This window comes from Scophthalmus maximus, chromosome 1 (assembly GCF_022379125.1).
Source record: "Scophthalmus maximus strain ysfricsl-2021 chromosome 1, ASM2237912v1, whole genome shotgun sequence".
Taxonomy (NCBI): Eukaryota; Metazoa; Chordata; class Actinopteri; order Pleuronectiformes; family Scophthalmidae; genus Scophthalmus; species Scophthalmus maximus.
The window spans coordinates 26,652,098-26,677,537 of record NC_061515.1 but is presented as its reverse complement, the minus strand read 5'-3'; the positions used below and the strand labels follow the sequence as shown (position 1 = coordinate 26,677,537).

At 41.9% G+C, this 25,440-nt stretch overlaps 2 long non-coding RNA genes across 2 annotated transcripts in view; one reads left to right on the top strand and one right to left on the bottom strand.

Moving 5' to 3' along the window:
• LOC118313588 overlaps positions 1–9,627 on the top strand; it is a 31,886-nt gene extending 22,259 nt beyond the window's left edge. The window contains exon 3 of the long non-coding RNA XR_007031725.1: positions 9,588–9,627. This is a non-coding gene — a long non-coding RNA (uncharacterized LOC118313588). The remainder of the gene's footprint in view (positions 1–9,587) is intronic.
• LOC118313576 overlaps positions 1–25,440 on the bottom strand; it is a 54,624-nt gene that overhangs the window by 1,121 nt on the left and 28,063 nt on the right. The window contains exons 3-4 of the long non-coding RNA XR_004794482.2: positions 22,215–22,310; positions 5,622–5,738 (exon numbers count right to left, since the gene is read on the bottom strand). This is a non-coding gene — a long non-coding RNA (uncharacterized LOC118313576). The remainder of the gene's footprint in view (positions 1–5,621; positions 5,739–22,214; positions 22,311–25,440) is intronic.

Below are 25,440 nucleotides of genomic sequence, written 5' to 3'. Positions count from 1 at the left end.
TGGGGCCGACTCGCTGCAGGTGAAGTGAGGTCCTCACGCGACTCCAGATCAGCGGCAGGCAGGGCTGATATGATAATCAGATTTTAAATCAACCAAAATAATTAACAACAACAAAATTATCACAATGTGTAGAGCAAGGTTAAAACATGATATTGATAATCCTGTCAACAGTCAATTTCAATCTGTATTCTCCAAATACTACTACCTACTAGAATTGTGCAGATGGATGATGCTCTCATTGATGGTCAGAGCAATCATAGATCAATTTTCATATTAATGTATTACTATTATTATCCGTAGTGGTAGCATTAAATTGAAATTTAATTTTATTTGGCCTGCTATAGTTTCTGCATCTCCCACATACTACACTTGTGACTATTTTGACTCTTGTCTTAGTTAAGTTAGTTGAGTCAGTGAGGCGTACCCCTCCTTGGACAAGCAGGTTTGGTTACTTAGTGACGGGAGGTGCAGAAGAAGCTCTGCCTCCCACACACTCCTTAATAAATGGATGAGAGCAGCACATCTGAACAGTCATCCTTTTAGCATTCAACAGCAGTTCAGTATTCTTTATAGAAAGAAATGTGTTCAGGGAAACATCAGAAACCTCAGTCTGGTAAACTTGTACTGTCATTAACAAGCCATGTGTGCATTGCAGTTATGTTTACATGCTGTTTAAAGTGCTGCAGCCAGACCTGTCTTAGTGAAGAGAACAGTGAAACTAACATGGGGCGGGCCTCGAAACGCCCATGTATTAGTACCAGTGTGCCAGCAGGTGTGTTAGAAGGGGAAAGGCGCATGCTGGGGCTGCACATGCACAGGGCCCAGATTTCTCTGCAAGGATGTAGCTGAGCAGCTAATTTTCTATCTAGCCTTCAAACTGACACCAGCAGGATACTTTCACTGGTGACTGTTCGTTGCTAAGCTGCAGGACGTGTGTTCATGCCCTCAAGTTAGATACAAAGGAAACTAATGCCAGAAAAGCTGTTGGTTGTTATTCAGTCTCTGGCAGTTTGTCAGCTCGACTGTGCCAATGATAGCACAGATGTCGTCAGAGGTGAACACCAGACTTAAAAAATCAAATGTAAACCGCAGCAAAGTCAACATGCAATTCATTTTCAGTTGGACTTTCAGACAGAACCATACAGTCACCTGAAGACAGCAGGTTTGTTCAGTTGCTATTGTTCAGTTTTCTTTGATGGAAAATGTTGTGTGTGATGTCAAAATCAGCAGTTTATTATGCATTCAGGGTGGGAATGCCAACAATAAGTACTCTGGGGTTTGGTGCACGTAAAAGTGGTTATTGATGTTCCGCACAGAGTTTGTCCATTTAGTTTCACTGTCTTCGTCTGGGGCTCTCGAAACACAGGGTGTCACATCACCGCAGCTCTTATTGTGTCCACTCCAGATCAGTAACAGTGTACAGGGCCCGTTGTGTCCAAGAATTGTTTTTATGCCTCATAACCCTCTGTTATTATGTCTCTGGGGGGCCGGGGGGAGCCTTGGCCCCACTTCCACGACCCTCACCATTACTGTCACAGTGAGGCCCTTGTGTTTAGGGTTCCAGTAGTGATAGACGTCATGTGAAATGCAGCAAAAATGCCTTGTTAGCATTGTCATAGTGAACATTCTGACATAAGTACAGCCGCTCACGTGGCTGCAAAGAAAAGGAAATCATGAAACGTTTAAATTGATGAAGTTATGAATCCGTTTGGTACATCACATATGTCCCTTCATGAGACCACATCTTAACTGTGTTACCTTACATGTGTTATTTAATCATGGACCCTGTAAGACCTTTACCTGTGTATCACTCCTCCACTGTGACCCTCTCTCCTCCGTCTTGTCTTGCACATGATCTACGGACCCCTGGACCCCGTCAACCCTCATCCTCAGTTCATCCGTCTTTACCAGTGAGTCCCCTCCATCCCTTCACCTCTGATTCTTAAATTCTCCTGTTCAGATGATCCATTATACAATTCTCCTGCTTTTCATTTTCAATATCTTTACCATAATTTGAGCGGAATGATACTAAACCTAAAAGGCCTGAACCTTACACAAATCTTTTAAAAAAAAGAAAAAAATGTACCTGAGAAAGTAATGGCTTGTAATATGACATATATTTTTTAAATTTTTGCCTTTAAGCATATGCAGATTAGTGTCTGTCCTTGTCTTGTAATGAACTTTTAGGGGTATTTTTTTTTTTTAACTGGGTCAAGTCAGGTCATTTGCTAAATAGAAGTAAAACCAATTTCCAATGTGTAGCCTGGTGGTGCAGTGGCAAAGGCACTACCTTGAAAGTGAAAGGTTGACAGTTCAATCCTTGATTAAGACAGATCATGGCAGTGCCATAGTATAGATTTTTTGTGGTTTTGGGAAAAAATGGCTTTTTGGGGGTGTTTTGCATTTTTTTAACTGATGTTTTTCATTTTTTGTATTTTTTATAAAAAATTATTTTATTGGTATTTTTTATTTAATTCATTATTTAGTTTAATTTATTCATGAATTTGTTGCTTTTTATCTATTCATTTGTTTTGATAGTTTTACTTTACTTACTTTTTGTTAATCGCACAACGCACCGTCACTCTCCCCACGCCAACCAGTGTGTACAACGTTTCTCCGATGCTTGTCGGGAATGTCGCATGTGAGCATTTCTTCACATTGACAGCAGACATTATTGTCTCCCGCTTTCCCTCTATCCATTGACAGGAAATGCCGTGCACTTGAGGAAGTTCCAGGTCCGTGTTTCAATTTTGGGATCTCGTTCGTGTTTGAGTGTCTTGCAGAGCACATGATCTACGGATCTCGTTCGTTCATGTTTGAGTCCACACTCAGTCTTGAACTCTGGGTCTCTCGCACCAGAGCCTCGCGTCTTACCACTCGACCACCATTTCTCACATGGAGCTTTGTCCAGTTTGGTCTCATGAACATCAGACATTCAAGAGGACAAATTGTAAAATTGTTAAAGGAGGAAGTCAAACCATGGACCGTTATATGTCCATACTTATGTCCACTATGCCACGGTATAAGTGGGGCTTGATCTGTCAACCTTCTGCACAAGAGCTTGAAATCTTACCACTTCACCACTGTCTTATTCAGGTAACTAATGCCAAGTTTTTTCAGATTCAACTTGCTGTCGGCTTTCGCGAAGACAAACTGCTAAAGTTTTCAGTCAACTTATTTGTGTTGTGTAGGATTTATGTAAATGAAAACATTTCTACAAAGTTTCTGTTCAACATCTTTACTCAGAAATAAGTTGAAATGGCAGTGCTTACATTAAATGTAAAGCAAAGACATGAAACTTTTAAAGGATCTATTGAACATTTTTGCAGGAAGATGGATAAGTAGAGGACTTGAACCCTGTACTTTGAGGTTTTAGGTCATGGCCATAAAGCACTAGACTACCGAGTTACTTCTGTTTGACACTTTCCTGAACTGACTGGTCAGTCAGAGACCCAAAGTAAACAGTCAAGATTGGACCCACACTTCAAAGTTTCAGAACCAACACTTAACAGTCTGAGCGATTTGATCAGAGGTCCACCCTCCACTTCCTCCAAGTATTGAGTGTTTACATTGACTTAAAATTTCTCTAAACAAGCTGGGGATTGAACCAACAACCTCAAAATGTGAAGTCTGTGATGTACCTCGCTGAGCTACTCAGCCTGACAATTTGAAAAATTTTCGGAACTACTACTTCTACTTCTTTGAAAAAAAGGTTGAAAAAATAGGGAAAAATACTAGAAGTAGAAGTTCCAAAACTTCTTTGAATGTCAAGCTTTGTAGGTCAGTGATGTAAATAACAAAGTTGAAGTTTTGAGATCGTTGGTTCAATCCCCAGCTTGTTTAGAGACATTTGAAGTCAATACTTTAGGTCAAATGTGTCTAAACAAGCTGAATGACCTAAAGTATTGACTTCAAATGTCTCTAAACAAGCTGGGGATTGAACCAACAATCTCAAAACTTTAACTTTGATATTTACCTCAGTGAGCTACAAAGCTGGACGTTCAAAACTTTTTCGGATCTTCTACTTCTATTTTTTTTCTTTTTCTTTTTCCACTCTTTTTCCTAAGAAATAGAAGTAGAAGTTCCAAAATTTCTTTGAATGTCTACCTTTGTAGGTCAGTGAGGTAAATAGCAAAGTTGAAGTTTTGAGATTGTTGGTTCAATCCCCAGCTTGTTTAGAGACATTTGAAGTCAGTGACCCAAAGTATACAGTCATTATTGGAAGGAAATAGAAGGTGGACATCTAATCAAATAGCTCAGATTCTTGATTCTTAAACTTAGATGTGTGGGTTTCCATCTTGAATGTCGACAATACTTATATACTTTATGTCATTGTCTCTAAACAAGCTGGGGATTGAACCAACAATCTCAAAACTTCAAATTTGCATCTACCGCACTGAGCTACTCAGCTGACAGTCAAGATTTTTTAAATTCCCTTTACTTCTACCTCACTAAAATCCCACATATCAGCGTTGCTTGAGTTTGAGATTTTACGAATAAGTAGAAGTTCCGAAAAGACTTCTATTGTCTAGCTGAGTAGCTCAGTGAGGTAGCTCACCGATGTGACATTTTGAGGTTGTTTGTTCAATCCCCAGCTGGTTTAGAGACATTTGAAGTCAGTGACCCAAAGTGAACACTCAATAACTGAAGGATAATAATAATAATAATTTTATTTGTATTGCACTTTACATCACAGCAATCTCAAAGTGCTACAGAGCATATAGTAATGCAATATATGGAATATGGAAATTGGACATCTGATCAAATGGCTCAGTCTGTTAAGTGCTGGTTCTGAAACTTTGAAGTGAGAATTCAATTCCAATGACACTCACATTATATTATGAAGCCTGATGTGCAAAAGGAGATTGAAATCCTCTAAGAGACACTGATCAATTGCCTCAGCAGATAGCTCTGCCTGAAAGAAGACTGGCTGATGTCCCTAAAGACAATGGTTCAATTATTGGTAGAGTGAAGAACTTTTTGAAGTCCAACACCAAATGCAAAGTGTGAAAAGCTCAAAGAAATGTGTGTCAAATGTCAACTTATGTAGCTCAGGCTGTAAGATGCTGGACTGATGTGTCTGAGAGCAAAGGTTCAAATCTTATGAGACTTGGTACATTTTCAAGTTCAATACCCAATGCAAACTACTAAAGAACTGTAAATACTTGACATCTGTCAGACAACTGTAGCTCAGTAGGATAGAAGACTCTAAGGTTGTCGGATTGACTAACGAAAAAGTGGGAATTTTAAAGTTCAATACACAACGTGAAGACATAAAAGCACTACGAGCGAAGCGCCTATCAGGAAGAGGACTCGTTGGCCTGGCGGGCTAGTTCAAGAACCGCAAGGTTGTAGAAGCTGGTTCGAATCCTAAGTTCAGGGGTAAAAACATGAGGGCCTCACTGTGACAGAAATGGTGAGGGTCGGGGTTGTGGGGCCGTATCTCTCCCCCGGCACCCCAGAGAGATAATAACAAAGGGTTATGCGAAAGAAAACAATAAGTAGCTAATACTTTACTGAAAAACGCCCACCCAAAAAATATGCAAAGATTTTCTGTGTGTGAGATTGTGTTTGCATCAAAACATCCACAGTGGGGTCTTGGTGGATTTTTTGCAGCACACCTAACATCTCTCTCCAACACAGGCTGGGGGCGGTTCTGTCCCAGCAGGTGCAGGAGTGGATCTGGTGGACGGTTGGCACCCTCTGTTTGGTCCACGCTCCCCTCCAGTGGCTCAGACCTGTAAATAGTTAAATCTTTTAGATTAGATATTATATCTGAAGAAAGAAAAAGAACCGTCAACATACATGCAGATCCACTGAACCTGGTTAAACCTTAAGTGACACTGTAAGAATTAAAGCAAGAAAGAAACTCCATATGAATATGAAAGTTCGTTATGATCCTGATCAATTTTTACTATTTCTTTCCACTTGTAGATTAAAATTTACGTTTCAATCCACAGGCATGTAAGTTGTCAGGAACAACTAACTAACTAACAACTAACTCACCACTTTTTTTTCTCAGCACACACCTCTGGACAGAGCAGAAGACCAAAGAGTGCAGGGAGATAAAACACAGCAGTAAGGAAATCTCTAAGCCAACAGGCCACGCACACGCAAACCAGCCCAATAAAATCAAAGGCATTTCTCCTGTGCAGCGGCCGACCCGGCTGGTTTGTTTAAGGCTCTCTGTCACAGCAAGCTGTCAGCTCTACTGCAGCTCAGCAGCACTGACAGGGCAGACAGCACACACACACACACACACATACAGTGTGCACATACAACATTAAACTATGACATACTGTATGTCACGTTGAATATTCAGAAACACTGCTCCTACAGCCGACTCTGGATATCGTCGTCATTCACAGTACGACGAGTATTTTCTTGAAATGGACAACAATGACTGAAAGCCAACATGAGCACTGTAAATTGTCTTTGCTCCACGGACCATTTCAAGCTTTGACTTCAAGGTTTTGAAATTCACTTTCGGTAATAACTTCCATGAGAATAATAACCAGTTGCAGGCATCCAGTTCCAACCAGTTCCAGCCATCTACATGGAGACTCATGTCGTCTCTCTTCCATCTATTTCCCCCCATTTTCAAGTGTCAGAGTAAAGTGGCCTGATGCACCGAACACCGTTAAGCATTTGCACTCATCATTTAATCATCACACCTCGTCCTTTGATTGATGCCTAATGAATGACTGGGGCCTCGGTTTACTAGGCGATCGCTAACAGAGCCTTGCTAATGGGTTTTGCCTGTCTGCCAGACAGAGACGGCGACAGACAGACACTTCTGCTTTCACAGTGGATCTTCAAGATCTTTTATTCTTTAATTTCTCATCCAGATGGAACATACTCTTTCTTACAGACCAAACCATCCATTCTCTCTGAGCTCTCCTTTGCTTGGACAGCACCGACATGTTCAAATCTGTTCCACGTGTGTGAAGAATGAAAGATTCAGCTCTGAGCTCATTGTATTAACTAGGCCTCCTGTCATTATCAACAGCATCACTCTCCAAGTACTATCACAATTAGTGGCCCCGTCACTTGTCGCTAATAGGCAGATTGGAGTAATGGTCTGAAACATGAGAGACAGGAAGGCTTTGAAAAACAGTGAAAGTGCTGCACTTTCCCCACGCTTCATTCTCGGCAGGGTGACAGAGGAGGGTGACTTTCTACAAGGGAACACATGGAGAGGTAGAAGCGTGCACTGTATATTTACTGGAAAATCGAACTGTTATTTTTTTCTTTGCAGGCATGTTGCACTCACGTCAGCCATAATGAATAGAAGAAACAGACATTTTAGCTCAGCTGTTTCACCTCTTAGGCCATTTCACAGTTTTGGTGCTTTAATCTGCGCTTAGCTCTTTCATTCAGATGACCAGCATTCGAATCTCCTCCGGTCCCTGAAGTAACTTGTCACCACAATCTGTCCTAAACCATATTGGCTAACACTAACATTTATTAATAATAGTTTATTTTACATAACCTCAGCTCTCTCCTGATCTTAATGAGACTGTAGTTCATGCACATTTACATCGAGCGGTTCTGCAAAATTACATTCCTATCCAGTGACAGCGTCTGTATGGACTACAGAGGTGCGACAGTGATGCCACTAAAGAGGATGTAGGATCAGGGAAGCTGTTTCAAACACTAATGATGATCTTAACGTAGCAGCAATAATCAACATCCTTTTTTGACCTTTGACACTTACAGCTCTTCTTGTCAAACCTTTGACTGCTCCCATTATTCCGTATATGCTACAGACGGGTCAAGCAGTGTTGATGCTGGATCTACATTTTATTTGGTGCACCCCCTCCCTTGCAACCCCCTCATACACACACACACACACACACACACACACTCATTTAATTTAATTAGAGCGTTCGCCTCCCTGTCTGCCAGTATTGTCGAGGCGCTCGGGAGCAGCCAACACTATCACTGATTGCTTCCAGATAGGAAGAAATATGATTAGACCACGTGTTTGAGTTTGTGTCTGTGTGTTTTGTAAGTGATGAGAGCAGAGGTAAGATGAAGACTTTAAAGCAACGAGATGATTGGATGGAAGGATTCAAGTGGAGGGGGAAGGACATAAAGTTGGAGGGAGGAAGAGTGAGGTGATATATACCTGTATATAATGTGGATGAGGTTAGCTTAGCTTAGCATAAAGACTGGAGTTGGAGGGAAAGTTGGTTTTAGTCCAGGCTCTCAGATTGGTGTCAGCCTTCTCATCTCATTGTGTAAAAGAAGGCAAATAAGCGCATTTCCCCAACAATTACAAGACATTTTAGTTATTTATTTTATCGGAGATAAGGTGGACGACAGAATGGATGGAGAGAGGGAGGAAGGAAGATCCCTAATCCCTCATTATTATTAGTTTGATTTTCAAATAGACGAGAGTTTAACGTGAAAGCTTTGATTCTCTGTGTAATAAGATTAGTGTCATTAAATGAAGAATGGTAGATGTGGATGGAGTGGGACTTAGAACGAAAGAGTCAAATGAGGTAAGGAGAGGAGGGAGGAACGCTGCAGAAGAGTGGGGAAAAGAAAAAAAGAAAGGGAGGTGGAAGAGAGGGAGGGAGAGGTGGAGTAAAAGAGGGACGCAGAGATGGAGTGACCTCGGCAAAAACAGATTAGTCGACCATGAAGAGGATTAGCAGCAATGATAGTCCCACTGAGGGGCCAGAGTCTGTCCCAGCCAGCGCACACACACACACACACACACACACACACACACTAGAGTGATCAGCATCAGTCCCACCTGTCTGGCTAATACAAACACACACATAGCTGTCAGAATACCCAAAGTACATGTATAACAGCATGGTACTGATTTAAGGTATGTGTTGGTATTTGTACTTTTACGCCACCACATACACACTGTTATTATTTTGTACAGTAATTTATTTATGTTAGACATAGAGCTTCAGGGTAAAACTATTTCACTCAAAGTACAAGGGGGTCTCTGTCCTGGTGGTTTTCTCATATGAGTGGGTGCAAAAAACTTTCACTACCTTACTTTAATATATGGACTCGTATGTATATTACTGAGTGGTGTTTTTCCGTAGACCTCCTCATACCTGTTGGACCACTCTGCATCATTATTAGAGAAATGCTGCTTGATATTGTGTTTCCAAGAACTTCCACACGCACACGCACGCGCGCGCACACACACACACACACACACACACACACACACACACACTATTCTGCCAGTTTTGCACAACAGCAGAGAAAAACAGCTGACTGTCACTGTGCCGAGCTGACACCTCTGTGTTAGCGTCAGTGGGCAAGAACCACTAATCCCACTCGACCCCCACACGGCTGTTTTTAACTGACGCATCTGTCGGCACGGAACTTCTGTCGACTCAGACTTATATCATTTTATAACTTTCTGACTGAGAGTAGCAACTGACAATACAAACTATGACTCAATATGCCGCAGAACAGTCTTCATGACTTTTACACCCTGTATTTTGACCTTTTATATTCAGGGACACTGAACACAACCAGCGACATGCTTTCTCAAATAGAGTCATACTGACTAGTGGAGTGTTTATTTTTATTTGTTTTTTTATTTTCAGTGATACTTGGTGCCATGAAATCCAGGAACCATCACAGAGGTAATATTTCTAATATTTTGTACACTACAAACAATATAGACTCCTTACGTTTTAATACAATGCTGCAATGTCACAAAGTGCAGATAAGGTCAAACGGTTTGTTAACAAGCTTTGCACCCACACTAATCAATATCTAAATAAAGTGATAAAAGACACGGAACCTTCTCCTTCTGGCTGACATTTCTCTCTATCCTACCAAGGAAAAGATTTGATATCAGGACCCCCCTCAGAGGAGGATGGGGGTCCTCTCTCTCTCTCTCTCTCTCACCTGCACTCATCCTAAATGAGGGCTTTTTCCTTGTTTTTGTGCTGTTGGTGGGGGGTGTCGGGCTCTGGGAAGAATGAGGACTTCCTGTGGAGGGCCTTTAAAGTGTCCTCTCGCTCTCTACCTCCTTTTACAGTTCCTCTCTGGGTCTCTCACTCTTCCTCAATAGGGTCAAGCTCCCAGCCAGGACCTGCTGCTTTCAAAGACCCTAAAGAGCAACTCTCCTCAATCTGCCCTTTCCCCCGACAACCTTTTCTTCTTCCTTCCCTCCTTATTCCTTTTCATTCTTGTCCCCCACTTCATCCTCGTCTCCTGTTTCTCTCTTTCTTCTTCTTCTTCATTCTGCTCACGTCTCTTGCAGGTGCATTGTTCTTGTTCTGCCCACTTACAGTACAGAATCCATCTCTCCATTCATTTATCTAGAGTCAAACAGCGTCTAAAGCCACATTTAGATCATCAGGTAGTAACAATCTCCTCATGGGACCAGAGCAGTCACTGCACTTGTGAAGCTGACCAGGTTACAGATCTTTCTGAATGATGAGTGATTTCCTTTTCTTACGCTATAAGACCTATAATTAAAAAAAAGGTTTACCCTTAATGCCAATGGCATCATCCACAATCCATAGTCTAACACACACACACACACACACACACACACACGCACGCACACACACACACACACACACACACACACGCACGCGCGCACACACACACACACACACACACACACACACACACACACACACACACACACACACACACACACACACCTTCATGCCTAACTCAGGGCCCTCCCTCTTTCAGAAGCAACCTACCTTCCCTCCTTTTTCCAGGCGTCCTTCTACCCATGGGAGAAAGCAACAGAAAGGCAAGTCGAGGACTTTTTTTTCTCCATATATCCATCAATCATGGGTTGAGGTGAGTTCTGTCATTTCTACACTTCTTCTCTTCGGAAAAATGATGAGCAGAAAGAAAGATGTCCACCATGTTCGACTTGCTCCTCATAAGTTCTTATTGTTCCTCGATTCAGAATTTTTTTAAAGTGTCAGTCAAGCAGTGACTGATGATCCGGCACTATCACGCCATTAGTCCAATTCCTGCAGAACCTAATGTGTCCATCAACAGCAGCGAGACCAACTGAGTTCTGTCTCTAACTGTAGCATCTAATTCTCTCCTCTTTCTGCTTCCTTCCACCCAGGCCTGTCTGAACTCTTCCTGCCTTCCTCAGACCTCCTCTGGCTCTCCCTTGTATCCACTCCTCAGGCCTGCCAACCTCTCCAGTCCCTCCACGGCCGTTCCTCCCATCCCAGCGCCGATGGCCAGCGTGGCTCTCCGCTCCCCTCCGACACATACTGGGTTTTATTTAATTTGTCCGTATAATAGACGTGAATGAACCCCGGGGTTTAGGGCTGCACAGGCAGAGAAAGCGGCAGAGGAGGGAGGGGCAGGCGCTCAGCAATGTGTGTCAAAAGAGAAACAATAAGTGCCATTATTTTTGATTGGCTTCCCCCTTTTTGAAAATTACTTCCAAAGTGTGATGTCCCATTGTGGCAGCAGAATAATGTTGAACAATGCAGCAGGGGGCAGGGGGGCAGTCTTATGCATCCAACCTAATATTCAAGGGGGCTTTGGCCAATGCCGGCTGGCCTGCACTGGATAACCCTGCAGTGCAGTGACTGGGCCTGGGGTTAGGCTCATAATAGGAGGTATTGGGAGGCCTTTAGTTCCCATTGTGGCGGCTGTGTCAACAGTGAGGCTTGGGAGCTGCCTGGCATGTGCAGCGGAGAAAAGGCCCTTTATCCCTTTCCTTTCAGAGAGAGAGAGAGAGGGAGAGAGAGAGAGAGAGAGATGCACTATCTCTCTCTCTCTGACTGTCCCTGTTTACCAGCCATGGGTTTTCGGTAGATTGTCTAAAGGGAACAGTAGTGAATACAGACTAACACTAGTAAATCTGTGAGTGAGTGACTACAGAATATTAGGGATTCCACTATCACTTGTGTTTGTTCCCTCCATCCCGATCTGACTAGCCTCACTTTTATAGCAGGTGTGATCATTCATCATAATTGGACCAAAAATAATCCTATGACACGTGCAGACAGTGAAGGTGTGACGGGAGCTTCAACAGGCCGCACCTGCAGCAGTGGCAGTGGGTTGGACTATCGCAGTTTCGGTCTCCATTTCAGAATCGTTACACCCCTTCATAATTACGTATAGTATTTGATGAGGTCTGTAATTAATATCACACACTCAACACTTAAATGTTATTTAATTGGTAGGTTCAATCCACAAAAATAACATCTCTGGTTTCGTTTGACAACTGTTGCTGCTGAAATAAACAACAGAGATGTGTACGAGGTAGACTGTCGGTCCACTCAAATACCTCTCCCTTTCTGCTATGCAACACACACAAACACACACACGTGTGCAAGCAGTGGTCGGCCCATTCATTCATCCAACTCCACCTGGGAAAGAGACGGACACGTGTGTTTGCTCTAGATTCTATTCCCCCAGGCAAACACACACACACACACACACACGCACACACACACACACACAGACACACACACACACACACAGCCAACCTTGAGAAAGCAGGTGAAGCTGAACAAATAGAGGCATCCAAACACACACACACACACACAGGCGTACACATGTATGTAAATACACACGCAGAACAGCAGCACCTAAACAAACAGACCCAGCGAGGGTAGCAGCACACGCCAAGCAGCTCTCATTACCAGCCAAACACAATAGGCTGATGTCCAGACACACACACACACACACACACACACACACACACACACACACACACACACACACACACACACACACACACACACAGAGGAGCTGCTCAGTCAATACCCAGCAAGAGTTTCTTCCACACTGAACTGGAGGAACAGGCCAGTGAGCTGTGCAGCACAAACACAAACTCACACACCTTTTTTTCGTCTATGGAGAAAGTACATGGGGTGAATTTCAGCATCGCATTGTTTTGTTTTTTCTGAGGTTATATTCATCAAAAACTTTTTATCAGACAGGCTCACATGTATGGAGACATACATGTGCACATTTAACCAGAGCAGAGGAGAGAGGTGACTGATGACTGGGATGCCGGTGGACAGCTCTGGATGCTGATTGTTTACCACAACCACACTGGCGTCAGCAGTTTCCTATTGGTGTCTATTGTTCGACTGACACAGATAAAGCACGAGTGCGAGAGACAGAGCAACTGGTCAGCATAGAAGGCAACAGAAAGAAGAAAAAGCCTGGCAGCACTACTCCGACTCACTGTGCTCACATGTACAGTATTTTACTACAGCTGAATTCCGTTTTTCTGTTGTCAGACAATGAAACAAGTATGAAACAGACACTGAAACACGGCCCAGGGAGACGACGCGTTAACCAGCAGTCACTTCTGCTGGTTAACTGCCACCGTCACTGCTACAATCCTGACTTTTAAAACCACAACGTCGTCTGCCAAAATCACCAGACACACCCACGTCAAAGACAAAGTCTGTGCTTCAGCTGTTTACTTTAAAACGCAGAGAGAAAGTTAGAAGCTCGTCCACTTCCAAATCAGCGTCAGTGTGGCACACTGCCAGTGCCAAGTGACTCTCAAAGGGCAACAGCCAATAGGAAACTGATGGGTCATCTTCATGGGTGAAGTTTGAGTTTCTGTAGGTGGCGCTCTGTCTCTGTCTGTTCATGCTCGCTATATAACGTGGATCTGATCCATTTACAAAATGATCCAGATCTGAAGTTTTCTGAGGTGTCCAGGTTTCACCTGTGGATAGTGAGCAACCCTCAGTCTTACAAAGTAACTTGAAGCAAGCCGTGTTGGTAAATATTTAAAAGCTCTGGATGGGTCACTTGAACTTATCAATATTTCACGATAAAACATGATCTTTCCCTGACCTTACCAAAGCGATTTAGTCGTCTCAACTTACATGAAAGGTTCACATTTTTCAAAACGATATTCACAAACTAATGGCTTTCCAGCCATGTAAGAAATGCAACTTAACATTAACAATTGTGACATTTTGTTCTTTAAATATGTTCTCTCCCCCACTCAAGTATTGTTTATTGTCTTTCCATGTTACATTGACGTTTTTACTTTTTTAATATTTTCATCAACTTACTCGCTGTTTTACTTCAGATGCTTTGTTCTACTCTTCCCTATCTGCCACCATTTCCTCACAGCGATCATTTAAGTACCTTATTATCTTGTGTACACATGTGCACACTCCTGGCTAATGACGAGCCCTTCAGCCGTGACCTGCCGACCCTCATCAGAGCAACAAAGAGGCAGGATGGGAAGACGGAGAGGTTGCTTAGGGTGACGAGATAAAAGTAGTGACACCACAGTGATGGAGGGATCAAGAGCATGACAGGAAGACAACAGGAGGAGGAGCAGGGTGGCGGTGGTGGTGGGGTAATGGCACTAAACTCAGCTCAGCTCGAAACTATAAAGGATCAAAGTGAAACGCAGAGGAGACAGTTTAGAAAGGAAAAGCTGCTGCCGTGAAAAACACAAGGTAAGTGCCAATGTGCCCTGTCTTAAAGGGTCCACATAAGATGTTCACTGCCCCATCGCATGAACACCTCGGCTTAAAACAAAGGCTTCGTACATCCATCCCTCCAACTCCCTTCCTCCAGGTGTGTGTCAGCCGACTGGACAGATGATAAGAGCAAGAAACAGTCGTGTCCATCATTCTGTCTTTGTCTAGCATGAGTAACATACATGATCATCTCATCTCTGAAATGTCAGCCCTCAACAGTAGTTGATTCATCGATTAGTTGATTAACATGAATGTCTTACTATATTGATTCATTCTATCAGTGTCTTTTCAAGTAAAAAAGGCCAAAGCATTTGCTGTCCCAGCTTCTCAAATATAGATTTAATGGTTTTCTTTGAAATGTTTGATGATAAATTGAAAAAAAAAAAAAATCTGATGAAGCAAATTAAAAATGTCACCCTGAGCTTTTGGACAACAACAGAGCTCTGATCAATGGTTGTTTTTTACCTTTTTAATATGAAGAATATAAATTTCACCAGCCTTCAAAGCTGACGCTGTCTGTTTGTGAAAGTGCATGGGTTAAACTCACATTAGTAGAAGTCCTATCCTGTAAATCAAACAAAACATGCAGACATTTCTGTCTCTTTCAACCACCAATAAGAGAAGTCCTTATTCAACGGATTCCTGGTAAATAGTCGCAGATTTAAGGGACCACTGGAGGTATTGACACTTCACCTCGGCCACGCTGCGAGCTCACATTCAGCTGCAGGCTTTGATTGAAAACTTTTTCTTCTCTGACGGGGAACAAAAAAAAATCTCGTATTGTGAAAGAGTGCACCGGCACAGAGGGAGAAATAATAACTCTGACCTTAGTATTAAACATTATAGATTTCCCTCTGTACAGGATCTGTAGCTCAAGTGTTATCTCATTGAAAGCTCCTCAGAGAGAGAGAGAGAGACACACACACAACACACACACACACACACACACACACACACACTCAAAGACATCAGCCTTGGGAGGGTTGAAAAAGATGAAAAATAAAAAAGTCTTTTTGGTAGAGGAAGATCTGAGATATGACCACAGATATAAATGCTTTTCTATTATTAGTTCAACTAATATCGAAGTAAAGTTAGCACCAGAACTTCAATTCATACCAAACTTTAAAACTCATTTGATTCATGCAAGGCTAATATTCACCTTTCTATATTTACCTAAAGAGTTTCTGAATTGGGAAATACATATAAACATCGCAGCTGAAAAAAAAGAGAAAATAAAATAATGCGTTGTACGGGAAGATCAGTCATCACGGCCACATGAGGATTCTCAACCAGATCAGAACCAGATTCCTCTTTCTGACAGTTCATTTCATTTGATTAACTTCTTGCAAATTTTGATCAGCGACAACAATGAAAAGAGCTCAAAGCATCACACAAAGATGAGGCCGTTAGCGATGGCATTGTCTATGTTCCACCTGTCGTCAGCTGTCAGCCTTGAACACAGGGAGAATCGTTTCCTTCATTCGGCTTTTGTCCGTTCACATCTAAAAATTACTTTTAAAAAAGGAAAATAAAATTGATTCTTGCATAGAAAAGATTGATACTGTCAGTCTTTGACTTTGATATACAAAACTCTGGTTAAAGACATTTACTGTGTCTGTTGTATGTACGTCTATCATACAGTGTAGCAGAGGAACTAACTGCAGATTTCACCTAAACAAGACAGCAAGGATTTTGTGTAAATAGTTATAATATCAGCATCGAAGGGTCGTGTTGGCCTTCTCCCTGACTGTCGTCACACAGTTATATTGAGTGAGGCAGACACATAAAAAAATTGGATCAAACCTATTCCTCAGCCCTTTGGGTGAGATGCAGATGAACACACACACATTATTCCTGTTCTCTCTCTCTCACACAAACACACACACACACACTCCTCTCATACCTCTAAATCGGCACTACCCTTTCTTTTCTAGTACCATCACACACACTCACACACAAAGGCTTCATTCACATCCTCCCTATCTACTTCTTCTCTGCTGCTGTCTTGCTCCCCGTCTCCACCTCCATCCGCTTGTCACACCCAAGGTCTCGGAGAATAATAGCAAATAGCAGATTAGTATTCGCCCCGACCGATGTGATGTGCGCGCGTACACACACACACACACACACACAGAGGCTGCTGCAAGGCCACTTGCCTCGACCTCACAGAGTTAATTAAGGTGATGCAATTATCACTGTGGAGGTGTCAAACACAAAACACACATTCTGTTGATGGTGACTAAAATGTAAAGATATAAAGACAAACAGAGTCAAATCAATACCAAAGAAAGACAGAAAATAGCAATTTGACCAAATACAGACAAACAACTGTTTGTCTGTATTTGGTCAAATTGCTATACATGATATTGCTACACATGATATTTCTTTTCTACAACTAGATGTTTTCATCTTGATGTTTGTACTAGAAGAACATTGAAATGTGCAGAAATGGAAACCAAATCAGATTCCACAGTAAACTGATTAGTATCAGTCTAGAGATATTCCACTCAAGTGTTCGATTGACAGGCAACATTACCGTCCAGTGTTGTCCACCTTTTATGATAATATCCAACTGATCCGTTTGGTATTTTAACGTCAGTGTTATCACCCCGTGTGTCAGTGGTGAGCTCTAGTGCCTCCATCATGACCCAAACAGTGTTTTGAGAAGCTCTCCCACCATGACAGGAATAAACTGAGTGACTTTTAAACCTGTTTTGTTATTGAACGCCTCCCTCAGCTTGTTTGACTTCCGGCCTTCTCATCTCTGCTGTCTGCACCTTTTCTTTAATATCTCACAGAAAGCTTCACTTATTAAACAGAAAAAATTGCTCAGCCCTCTCGTTCATGTGTGTGTGTGTGTGTGTGTGTACCGAGTAACAGAGAGTGATATTATTAATCAGCCCTCAACCTCCTCTCACACACACACACACACACACTCATATGAAATCTCAGGGCAGTGTGAGGGAGCGACAAAGAGGCTGAAACAGGCGATTGATATCAGACACTAGGAAATTAAAGGGATGGTCCAGCGCTAATATGCAGATATGCAGATTGATGATAGAGGCTCTCACTGTCTCTCAAACATGTACCCACACACACACACACACACTAAACCACTTGCCTATAACACCAACCTTAAAATGTAATGATTTACACTATGGGGACATCTATTGTCTAATTATTACTCTCCATAACACATCTCCTGAGTGTGCCCCTGTATATTCTATATAGATGTATTTCCCAAAAAATGGCAGAGTGATTCTTTTCTCGAGCTTTCCTGTCATTTCTGTGAATGTAGCGCTACACCAACACAAAATACCACATACTCCTTCATCTGCACCACTTCTTCTGACTAAGCCTCACATTACACACACTCTGCGTGCAGCAGGAAAACACACACACACACACACACACACACACACACACACACAAACACACCCAGACTGCAGGAGCTGACGAAAATATCAGTTGTGACGTTTGTGATTTTGTCGGCATATATAAATATATATAAAGACATATAAAGTTCATCTGTGACAAAGGTTGTGGAGGAATCAAGGCTACCTACAGTTGAAAAATTGATGAGGATTTTTATATTCATCTGAAAAGTATTTGTTTAAGATGTTAATCTAAATCAGGTGTTACGGATTGGGTAATTTGATAATTATCAGAGTAGGAAATAATATTAAAATAATAATTTGAATTTGATTCATGTAGAGCCTCTCAAGGTACCCAAAGCCACTTTACAGATTTTGCTAAATGAAGCAAAGAACAATCCAAGGACAGAAAGAATAGTAGAGAAGCAGAGGATGATGACATTATTGTTCCTTTGTGAACAAGTGGAAAATAAGGAAAAACTAAATTATGCTGCACAAAACTATTATTGTTATTAACTTATTTTTTAGATTTTCATTATAAATACTGTAGTTTTACTCCACTGGATATCCACAGCTCTAGGCAATTTCTGAATCCTAACATTATATATTTACATTTTAGGGATGAACTTTATTGACAGCAGGGATCATAAAAACGACAAGAAGTACGCAGACTGTAATAAAGTCAATTCAAATGTCAGTACATGTTAGGGGTTTACAGTAGGTAGGTTGGACTCAAATGTGCAGATGAAAAATAAAGTAATACCAGAAGGCAGAAGTAAAATAATGTCTGTAGTAGAGAAAGAGAAGGAAAGCCCTTCTTGACACAGCTTTTCTTTACCATGAGAGTTGATGATATGTTTCAAGCAGAAAGAAGAAAGTGACGTGAGCGACACAGTTAGACAGAGAGCGCCAACGAGCGTGAGAGAACGAGAGTGAAAAGGACTCAGAGCAGCAGCGATAAGTTGAAAAGAAATGAGGTCTCGGCCACGATGTTGTCATCACAGACTGATACTCCTCCGGTCCCTTTTACTCCGACGGCTCACCTCTCCCAATCAGATGCTCGGTGCTCTTTTGATGACTGCTTGGAGCTGAATGCATGTTATTACAGGTATTACATGAAATTGCCCGTGTTAGGTGAAGGGGATTATGGTGCTTTTGGGTCAATACTTCCTCTGAGCTGTTTGGCTGCTGGAGCTGAGGAGCGATTAGGCCTTTGTCTGTCAATCCGACTTCATAGAGGCGGTTTCACACACACTTGTGCAGGAACAGCAGTGATTATGGCCTTAGGTGTATCGGGGGCCCATTCAGTATGCTGAGAGGTGTCAGATCTAGTGTTGCTGGGGTCGTCGCACGCACGCACACACGCACGCACGCACGCACGCATGCACGCACACACACACACACACACACACACACACACACAGACACACACACACTGAATTGGAGAATGTCTCTGTTTGTTGACTGGAGGAGGGGTGACAGGTGAAAGGCATTTCGGCGAAGGTACAACAGCACAATAAAGAAGTCCCTTATGATTTTACATGCCTTTTTCCCCCATAGTCGTAAATTACCAGTGCCTCAGAAAAATATAGGAAGAGAAATCACATGGGCTGTCGACAGAGAACACTAAAGATGTTGCTGTTATATTTAATTGAAAGCGTGGCGTACATTGAATTTAAAAGGGACTGCTGAATGATAAGTGTAGCTTTGCCAGACTATAATCATTTTATTCTTTAAATGTATTTTTCTCTCTCATACGATCGTTTGGAGTTATTGTAACGGTGCTTAAAGCACTGTACAACTCATAGGTGCAATAGGCTATGACTGCAGTAACCCTCTCTATTGCTTAATGGCACATAAAACGTTCACATAATGGGCCCCTGGGTGTTTAATCTGAAAGAGCCTCATTAGAAAGAATTCTCTTTGGGGTGCTGTATTTTTAGAGGCCCTGCCTGGTGTTTTCTTCTCATCATATTCATATACTGTCCAGGACAAAATGACTAGCCTTATAATTTAAAGTATAATACGGGGTAGGAGAGTAAAGAAAAAGAAAGCAGAAGCAAAGATGGCTTTGGACTTTCGATGGCTTGTACAACTTTTTTTTTTCAGCCTGAGTGCTGTTTCCCACAACTGATTAACTGATCTTGATCTGTGGGAAAACACTGTCAACATTATGTTTCTCCTCTCAAAACAGAATATATAAAGATTGTGTTTGATGCAGGGGGCAGGTGGATTTAGTTTAGTGTTAAGAAGCTTGGATTATTTATGATTCCATGAGATATTTCTCAACTTCCTTCCTTGTGATTCTTATGTTCAATGCACACTAAGCTAATTGATTATTAATTGACAGTATCACTGAAATAATACCGCGGCTATTAGCTTTATCTACTATCGTCTTTCACAATGGTGTGAGGATTAATGTGACAATGAATTAATGCCATTTAAAATACAACGCCATGCCCTTATTTTTTATGTTTGGGTGATTCTATTAATGTACATTTTGAAAGTCTCTCTTGTACTAACGCAGAACGAGCCAGAGCAAAGTAATGTTATTAGGGGGACTCGTCAGGCTCACAGTCGGGGCTGAGCTGACCGAGTATGGTGATTTCCACTTTACTTTTGTGTGGGTTAATGAGGAAAAAGCTGAAAAACCCTGAGCCTAATGGGATTTTGTGATAAGAAATTACCAGTGCTGGGTCCTTCTCTTTTGTCTCTAGCTGGGAGTTCAATGGCTGAGCCAATAAGAGGGAGCTCAGGGCCTTGGTTACCGTAGAGACGGGAGAACATAGGCCACAGCGTCGCCATGGTAAACAGGGGAGCCATTCAAAGTTCTTTTGACACACACGCACGCACACACACGTACACACACACTTACACATGTGTAGCCCGTGTCCGGTGCTCATTTTTTCTCTCCAAACAATTGTAATTCAAACTGAACAGATTTGTCCAGCGACTAGTGCAAATTGATGAAGAGGAAGTATCTGTATATCATGACAGGAGGGGATTCCTCACTGCAGAGAAGAGAACAATATGCTTTGCAGGGCAAATAAAAATTCATGGTTGATTAGAAGAAATAGAGGAATGAGCTTCGACCACACTGAAACGTACAAGCCGATGTTCCCTTTTTTAGGTGTTGTATGAACATTTTTAGGAATCTAAAAAAACAGAAGACAAAAATAACCCCAACTATAGATTATATCTCGTGATGGGCTCTACCCATGAACATGTTGACGTTTAGGAAATGGAAATTACACAAAAATAATGACAACAGTTCATCATCAGCTACACTAATGCCCTATTTCCATATTTATCAGCAATTTAATCACATTACAAATCAAAGTACGATGCCAAATTCCACAAGAGATTAATGAATGGCAGCTTCAAGAATCTGGAAAATATTCCATGCACCTGTTGTTCTTTTTGCAGTTTATATATATATATATATATATATATAGATATATATTTTTTTTACAGTCGGCTTCAGAAAACTGACAAAGCCTGTTAAAGCCCGTTAAAGAGCTTGTGTTCCAAACTGTCATAGCATTGTCTCCACACGTACAGTTCATTTCATTGCTGTTAGGCTCTGATTTCTGTGGTGGTTGCAGCCTGTATTTTTCTTTTTAACTCAGAGGCCACAGAGCTGAGCTGAGTAACACAATGACAACAATAGGAGAGAGTGTACCCGGAGCAAATGGGCGAGTGAGCCGGAGGAAGAGATAGGAGGAGAGGCAGCGAGAGAGAGAGAGAAACGCTCCTTGGCTCGCCTGCTCCTGCAGTGCATCAGCTCTATGGCGAAATGGAAAACAAGCAAATTACAGAGCACTTCCACGGAGACGGTGGCCTTGTCATCTCAACCTGCCAGTAAGGATTTCCTAAATTACCAGTAGTGCACTGGGAGGGCTGCCCTATAGCTTATCTGCCACTCCAGCAAAGAGACGGGAGACGGCACTCGAAGGTTGAACCCACGAAGGGACATGGAGCCGGTTTCAGGTTGTCTTTAAAAAGCAGATATCATACAGCAGGATGTGACAGGCTGCTTTTTTTCGGTGTCCTGCACGAGGTGCATTTATTCGAGTAACGTAGTGAGTTGCAAAATTTGAAGGCGAGCGGAAAATCAGGCTAAAAATTGTGTAGCATGAACTATAGGCTTAAATCAGGCTAAAAAATGTGTAGCATGAACTATAGGCTTAAATCAGGCTAAAAAATGTGTAGCATGAACTATAGGCTTAAATCAGGCTAAAAATTGTGTAGCATGAACTATAGGCTTAAATCAGGCTAAAAATTGTGTAGCATGAACTATAGGCTTAAGAAGGACCAAAGATGGTTTCTTTCTTTTACGGTGGATAAAAACAAGGTGAAACATTGTGATTGAAAACTGAGACTGACTCACGATTGGTTGAGCGTGTGTGTGGGCGGGACCTCGTTATCACGGCTTCACACCACGACCTGGCTCCGAATTAAAAGTACAAGATGACCGTGTCCATATCTGGGATATTAAAAAGGAGAAAAGGAGATGCATCACTCATCTTCATTCAAAGTCGATGGTTTTTACCATCACAGGAATAAAAACAGTTTTAGATGTTGTAGCTTTGAACATGAGTTAGCATCATGTTCAACTGAAATTACACAAGTGAATAAAGAGTCCTATCCTGTGTCATTACATTATGGCCTATTGCCTTAACAGCAAACAGCAGAGGAAAGAGAAACTCTATGAAACTCGCCTGACTTCATGTACGAGTGACAATTATTTACAAATTGAATATTGTTCCTGTTGCAGCATCAGAGAGTGAATGCTGGTAATTTTTCATTGAAGGAAAAAGGGCGAAACTTGAATGGGCAACGATCTTGCTCTCGCGCATAAACACACACACACACACACACACACACAGCTTTACAGTAGTGACATTTAAATGGCTCATTTGAAGATAAAAGGCCTTCTGACATCAAATGGATCCTTGTTATCATAATAGCAAACAACTAACAAGAAATTAGGCTGCGTAAAGACATGCCCCATATCTGTCCCCGTGAATACAATAACCGAGCAAACAAATATTGTTAACAAACAGCGATCTAAACTGTCTGTTCACACAAACACATTATGCAAATGTTTGCCAATTTACGCTTCACCAATAGCTGAAGGAAATCAGCGTGCGTTACAGCCGCCTCTGCAGAAATGTTCAATTAATTTCTATAAACAAGCCTGACAAAACATGCTGTTGGTATTATAAAGGCTGAATTCTGTCAACAAACAAAATCCAGATTTGTAAAGGACATTTATGAGGCTTCCTATTTTGTTTGGAATTAAGCATCATGAATGGGCCTTTACAACTGTTTAATTAACACTTAAGGGAACTTCCATTCACACACTTTAAATCAATGGATCCTCTTTTTGTTCTATTTTTTTTGAGCTCATGAGAAGGACATTAAATTGTGGTCCATGAAACTTGTTTCATTATCATTAAAATCACTCAACAACAATAAATTATAGATAATTAAATACAAGTTGTAGCTCTGATGAGAAGTTTACACTTTTGAGTTTCCCATTTGCCACAGGTGAAGTGGTTAATTTCATTAACTATTTACAAAGGTAACCTATTCAATTTTCGAGCATCGCAGAACTTCGATATTAAACCTCATCATGCTCAAGTCAGCCGCACTAGCTCCAGTCTGGTGGGTACAACACAATAAACTTTGACCTTTACAGCAATTTTGGTTTCCTGCAGAATTTTGACTGTCTCACACTTAAGGCTAGGCCTTAAGGCTTCTTCCTAGCTTGCCTTTCATCTTCCTCATCCATCTCATCATCTTCCCTCTTTCCATTACCCCATCTCCTCCTCGTCTTTCGCCCCCTTTCTTCCTCCCTCCCCCCCTCCCTTCTCGGAGTATCTCGCTGTAATATGCAAGCAATTTCCTCCTATTACAAGACACTACATTAGCATCTGCCTGCACGACCTACACAAGTTAGCAGTCCAACCAAGCCACTCACCGAGGATCATTATAGCATGTGGTGTCCCAATGCGCTTGGGAATTCTGCCATGAAATGATGGCTTTACCCGGTGTGTGAGTGTGTGTGTGTGTGTGTGTATGACAGAGAGAGAGAAAAAGAGAGAGAGAGAGAGAAGGAAAGAGATCAAGGCATCATCTCACAATAGATCCCTTTTAAAAGCCCAGCTCACGATATGATACTATTAAGATTTTTTGAGTACCAATTACACTACCACTACCTAAGTGGCATTCCAGCCATTCAATTTTGATACATTATGAAGATGGCTTCATATATTATACAGGGATCTTCTTTAAGATGTTCGGCAGCTGACGGAGAACCCTCAAAGTGCTGCATGCAATTTGACAAAATTATCAATCCTCCTGCATTCGGCTGCTGCCCCCCCTTTTTTTTCTTTCTTCCTGAGGGTGATATCATCTTAAATGAGTGGATTCCTCCTTCCCACCTGACACAATCTTAACACCATTTACTGGTAACAGCGTAATATCTGACATGATTCGGGATGAAATGTGGCTAACACCGTGTCCTAGGATGTGAAGTGCTGCTCTGGCACATATCAAGCCAAACCTGTCAATTCTACGGTTTTCTCCATTTTCTTACTGCAAATACGGCATTGTATATTCTACCTGAAAAGATACATACTAAAAAAGTGAAAATGAAAACAAAGAAAAAGGGAGAGTAGACGTAGAGTAGAGTAGCATTGTTCACACGTCATACAGCCTTTTCAAGACAACCCGTCCAACCTAAACTGCTCGCTGTCACCTGTCACTCACTGTCACTTCAGCCGTGATGTTGCAGACAGATAATGGTTTTCAACACAGGAGAAAATCTACTTCCAGCTCAGTAGTTACTTACAACCCTGCTTTCTTGGTACCTTAGTATTCTGACAGAAGTCATGTCTTGCGAGGAGTTGTTTTTTGACAAATAAACTTTTGTGGCTATACTCTATGCCGTCACACAGTGTCATTCAGGGTTATGAATGTGGAGTGGAATAGACCCTGAGCTGGGATTGTTTAACCACAATTAAGGGATTTGTTGAATCTTGTAATCCTGTGTGGTTTTAAGACAAGTCTTCAACACTACTGTGTCTGTGTGACCCTCCAACAAACATGGTAAATGTCCTCCTGTACTAATGACTTCTCTTCTGAGGGGTTCCCCGTCCTGAAGACCCGGTACACACCCACGCACGCACACTGAATGCCCTCCCATGGCAGTATCAGTAGGACAGGCCCAACAAAAGGCCTTATCTTCATTTCCCCTTTCACTGTGGGTGATTGGCCAGGAGAAATGAGGAGAAAAAGCCATGTCCTCACCCGAGGCACCATAAATGTCAGACACCTTCCTATCTCCATACAGCCAGTGTGTGTGTGTGTGCATGTGCGTGCGTGTGTGTGCGTGTGTGTGATGGGAGATCTACAACATGTATCTGTCTGACAAGGCGCCAGAGGCCAACGAAATCTTCCTGTCACTGTGTCAGAGTCATGAAATATGGACACACAAACACACACACACAATTTTTGCTCATGCATACAAACACCATGCAGCGTTAAACACAGTGTCTCTGCAGCTATTACACCACAAGTTTGCTGGTTGATTGTATAGAAGTTAGGAT